Source organism: Ostrinia nubilalis, chromosome 19 (genome assembly GCF_963855985.1).
Source record: "Ostrinia nubilalis chromosome 19, ilOstNubi1.1, whole genome shotgun sequence".
In the NCBI taxonomy this organism is placed as follows: Eukaryota; Metazoa; Arthropoda; class Insecta; order Lepidoptera; family Crambidae; genus Ostrinia; species Ostrinia nubilalis.
In genome coordinates, this window is record NC_087106.1 from 10,934,825 (window position 1) to 10,940,461 (window position 5,637).

Below are 5,637 nucleotides of genomic sequence, written 5' to 3' on the forward strand. Positions count from 1 at the left end.
GCGGCGACGCGCTCGACTGCCGCTCGCCGCTCGCGACGCGGGGCGGGAGCGACGAACGCCGCTCGCAGGTTATCGTGAGTCGACTACACAGATAATGATGTCAAAAGTGGATCGGACTAATGCTCTCTATTATGTTGTAAACGCTCCGAATATCCCGAGATGCCGAATGTTGCAGCGTCAGACCACCTCCTTGAGCTTTGTGCCAGATCAATTGAATAATTTCTTTAATGGAATGACTAATCTAGCGCATTGTAGATTGAAGAAAATTTTTATGGTAATGACCGAATCAATTATGAGGATTTCCTCTCAATTTCGCTCGAATTGTAAATAAACATTCAATATTTTGTATAAATGATTAATTAAGTATATCAAATTAACATTGTGGCACAATTTTTAGTTGCTTATAATCGGGTTCGAAGGACCAACAATTTCCACATTATGAATGAAATTATTCAGAATTTTGGACTCTATTGGTAAACTCTACATGAATTCAAGATGTCTGAAAATTGTACCAACAAAGAAATATTAGCGAAGAATATCACTCATCGAAGTGAACGCGCGCGCCCGACGCAAAACACCGGCCGTAATTTTATTGTCCCACGCTAAGTCGTCAGCCAAACGAAAATCACACTTGTGGCACAAAACCTAGGATAACATATCGCTAAGCCGTGTATAAGCACACACACTCTTATTCAGAATGAATAATGTTGATATTTTGACGACCTTCCGAATGTATACCGTATCGTGATTGTATTGGAGTTGTTAACGCATTGCCGGCATTAATGCGGATGACACGTTTTGTATTACTGGATATTACTAGAGGCACCTCATAGACTGTAAATATAATCATATTGCATCGATCATAAGGTCGAAAACTATTGTTTCTGGGAAATGGGCTGGCGCATATTTCCATTTAGCAAGACGTTGTTTAGATTTATATTTTGGTTGTTGTGGGGAAGCGAACTTGCTTGATTGATGTTTGAGTTCTTTGAGATTTTTGCGGTGGATTGTGAACGAACGCGACGCTGGGAGTTGGAAACGTTTGGTTATGAATGTTCAAATAAAAATTAAATAGAAATAATACGATTAAGAGTTGTAACGGAGCGCTTGTTAAATGGAAGCAGTGTAGCGGCGCGATTTCTAATTAGCACGGCTCCGCATAACGTTTATTGCCTTGCTTGATACTTAAAATACACATTGACGTCAATTACTTAGGTGTGTGTTCCAGGCTTATTCCGTCGCTTGTGTCAACACGGTGTGCGTGATGGGGCTGACTAAATGCAGAGCTGACCATTAAGTGAATTGCGCATGGATAAGTGATTCGTTGTGGTGACCCAAATTCGGGGTGACAAGTGGCGACCTCGAGCCGTGCTGCGGAAGTAGCTGATAGTCCCTGGGGAGAGGGCAGCGGTCCATAGATGGGCTCTACTTTCCACAAGATAGTGCGTCAATGCCATTAAATATCCCATCGTCAGATAACTAACCTTATTAAAATCGTAGGGGGAAAATCATGGTTTTGTAAAATGTATATCCCCTTCTGAAAATGCCTGTCCAAAAACGGTGCAACATTTTTGAAACAACGTGGTTTCATTTGACCCTGTATATGGAAACTGAAATGCACAGATTGCCATGCAGTGCAGTGCAAACGAAAAAAATGCATAAAAATCCGGGCAGGCTGAACCCAACACAAAAGTCTCTTAACTGAAACAAAAGTTTGAAAAAAAAAAGGTTTCTAACATTTTCACCACTGATATTTTGCAGTGATGGACTTCAAATAACGATTTAGCTCAGTAATTGCTATGCCAGAATGTTGAATATAATAAAAACCATGATAAGATTAACTGAAGGTCGTCTCCTTTCATAGTATCAATTTAACACTTTCCCGGGACAGCTACAGAGCGAAAGTGGCGTCTATTTCAGTCACACCATTGTGGATAAAGCGGAATAGTATACAAATCAAGTACCCACAATGATGCGAATCTCTCACACGAAACGTTGAAACCAAAATAATTTGTTTCTTCGATTCGAAATGGCTAATAGAAATTCCTGTTGACAGAATTTTCATAAACGGGTATCCAGGACAGTACTCCGAATTAGCTCCAGCAAGATTAGGGCGCAGTTACACCGAAGCGTCCCGTAATTAATTATATTCGGGATTGTTCCAGTAATTCCGCTTCACAGGAGGGCAGAGGGACCAAAATCCCTGGTTAAATATGCATGCGAACGATCCGCAGCGGGAATTGGTGCTCCACTAAAGAACTGTAGGAAGTACTCCTTAATGTAATTACTCCGTATACATGTTTACTTGCACGGAAGTAACGGTCCATTGGTATACGCGCCACGTAATATTTCAACGTACATTTCAGCTTGATGAGAATTTAAACTGTTCGAACCTTGATTGAAAATCGTTCGATGTTAATTGAATGTGTAATTTTTTCCCATGCTTGTTTTCAATGGCAAGCCAGTTGGGAATTGAGAGCAGCGAGCGTGACACTTATTTCTTTCTAGAAAGGAAAATCCGAAGTCAATTACGGTTTAGTACGATGTTCTTTTACGTTAGCATCATTAGTTGCAGGCGTGGGCGACATAACAAATCAAAAAGATAATTCTTTACTACCACTCAAAGTCTAGACAGGCAAATTGTTGTTTTAACTCATCACCACAAGAATCGATAAACTTGGCCTAATTTGTAAAGATAAAATGTCAACATAAGTAATATTCAGTGTTCCGGCGCTCGCTATAAGCGACTCTTACAAAATATTAACAAATCTCAAAGTTTTGGAGGGGCATAATGAAATTTGCGTAAAATTTGCAACATCATTACCGGTTGGCCGACAAGTCAAAAGATTCGGGGAGCTTATCGCTCATGCGGCGGTTATCGCTCCACCGTTCCCAGTGTGTCCAAAAGTGGCATGTGTTCGTTTATCAGTTATTGGGCACGCGATTTCGCTCGACTTGAACTTTGTTAACTTAATTGACGTGACTAAACAAGTTAGAATTGTTATCCAAAATGCAGAGTATCTACACTAGCTTAATGTGGCTATGGAAATGATAAATAATGAAATAATCCAATATCTAAGTTAAGCGGGCCGAAGAACTACTAACAGGCGACCAGCTATATTTATGTGGACCTTGTGACGATGATGATGATGTTGTTGATGATGACGATGGTAGTGAAGATGATGATGACTGGTTAATATAAAACACAAGAGATAAGAAACTTGTCTTCAACGGCGTAAACTGTTAAAAGTAGAAGTAGAACATCACTTTGAACTTAGTTTCTGGAACAACGTGAAGCGAGGTGTAATCAGAGAGCCGTGAAATTTGCAATATCATTAAATGTGGCGATGAGTTGAAACACCGCCAGGGTCGTCGGTCGTCGCCCACGGAGCCTCTTATCGCCGGCGACATTCTGAATGAAATGCTTCCGAATATGGCAACCGTTCAAGAACAAACTCTACATTCGAGTCTATGTATCTTCACTAATCTCTGCGAAGAGACGGTTTAAACATTTGTGAACAACAAATAGCTTTTCTTATTAGGCAGACATTATGTTAAAAAGTCATAATGTTATTTTATTGAATCAAATAAAAAATATTTTTTTTACATTTCAATTCAAAGTCAAACCAATAGTAAAGGTCATAAAATATAAAAATCATGATCAATTAAAAATGAGCGTTGTGTGGGATTGGACTATTACGCGAAAACTTGAAAAACAAGCAATTATTATGGTGACATTTGAAAGGGAACAAATTATAAAAACACCCACACAAAACATAGGTCGTCGTAGGTAGAGCCACAACAATTTAACAATCAGGGGTACCTTTTAGATGAAGATAATAACTTTTATATGGAGGCGTGCAGGGTCATTTGAAGCCAATTAAGATCCTTTACTCGTGTTCACTACAGATGATCATTGGCTTTATTGACGTTAAAACTACTAACTAAAATGCATAAAACTCCTACAATGATATAAATAAAGATTAGCGCATAAATATACGAAGAAGCGAAAATGAAGCTCCTTAAATGAGGTCTTTTGGCATGTTTCAACTTCTATACTACTATAAAAGCTATAAGTTCTGTCCATAAAGTATTTAAGTGGAGTGTTAAAAAATCGATATAAATCGGACTTTAGATCGAGACTACTGTAACTATTAATAAAATAGAGTTTAAACTAGGAAGTCGAGTATCCCCACTCAAAAGAGCGAATCAAAGTACCCACAATAAAAACATCCGGAGTCCGCATCGCAGCGGACGGCGATACTGCACAAATTTGATTTAGTCGATTCCAGCCCGGCTCGGATACGGAGACCGATAATTATTGTCTGACGATTGTACAAATGATGGGATTGAAGAGGAATGTGATAGCCCAACAGGATATATTGGTTTAAACAACTAGGAAATAACAAACAATACTGGAAAGTTTTGAGATTGCGTCATTTGCAAATCATTACAATACATTACATTTTATATGGAAATGTTTTTTCCTACTCGTAGATAAGAAGTTAGGTGCATTTGATAATAAATAAACCCTTCCTTTTTTAATTAACTCTAATTAAAAAAAAGCAAAAAATACGTTTGTAACATTCCAAGAAGGTCATCAACGTTGACACTGATCGATGACTGGAAGTCGATCACTTTCTAAATTGATATCTATAAGAATATTTAATTTGCTTCCATTGAAGGAAACGATATGCACACGTCAGTTTCATTAAAACTGTATTACACGAAACTGCAGACACGCGTGTCAACGGTCGCACATGTCACACTGACAGGAGCGCCAAAGCCAAAACAAAGGCAGCGTATTTATCGAAAGAGAAAAGTCTGGGTCTCCACCCCCGGTAACCAGACGGAAAAATACAAAGTCCTCGATTGTTTGCGCGGCCCGAACGCCGAGTGCGGAGTATGAAATAATTATGGCTGCGAGAGTGCCCCCTCGGCCTCCCACCCCTGCCTTCCTCCACCCGACTCCGTTACGCGGTGAAGTGACGACGAAATATCGCCGCAAATGTGGCACAAATGGACTTGTTGCTTTATCATGATTTCTGACACCGAATAATACAAAAGTTTCCCTCGTTGAAGCTTGTACGCACATTTATTCGAGATTAGTGTTAAAATAATCTGCGCCTCACTTCCGAGTTGTAACTTAAAACACAAAACTTCAGCAAAGTACGTAAATATGAAACTCAACATTACGACCTGATCATAAAACGCACAGGTATGGGCTTTCGATCACGTAGGTCCCAGGCCCGGCTTAGCGGAGGCCTATTGTGCTGGTCCATTCAACTGTCTGCAAAGCGTCAACTACAAAATCTTAATGATCAGGTTACGTACAACAAGACTCCGTTAGTTTGAAGAGGCCTTTAAATTAAAATGCCTTTTATATTGACGGATGTTTAGGACTTATAAAAGCTTTGATCATGTTTCACGTAAACGTTCAAATACAGCCAATTAAGTGTAACTGCGACACGCCTGCACACTCGTTCATTTGTTAGCAGTGCCAAGCTATAAAGCGAGGCAAAATGTCATAAAAAGAAAACCAACTTCCACTCGAATAATTCTTCTACTATGAAATAGACACTTTGTTTGCACTTAATGCACTTGTAAAACTGGAAATAACTCCAGTGCTATGAAATC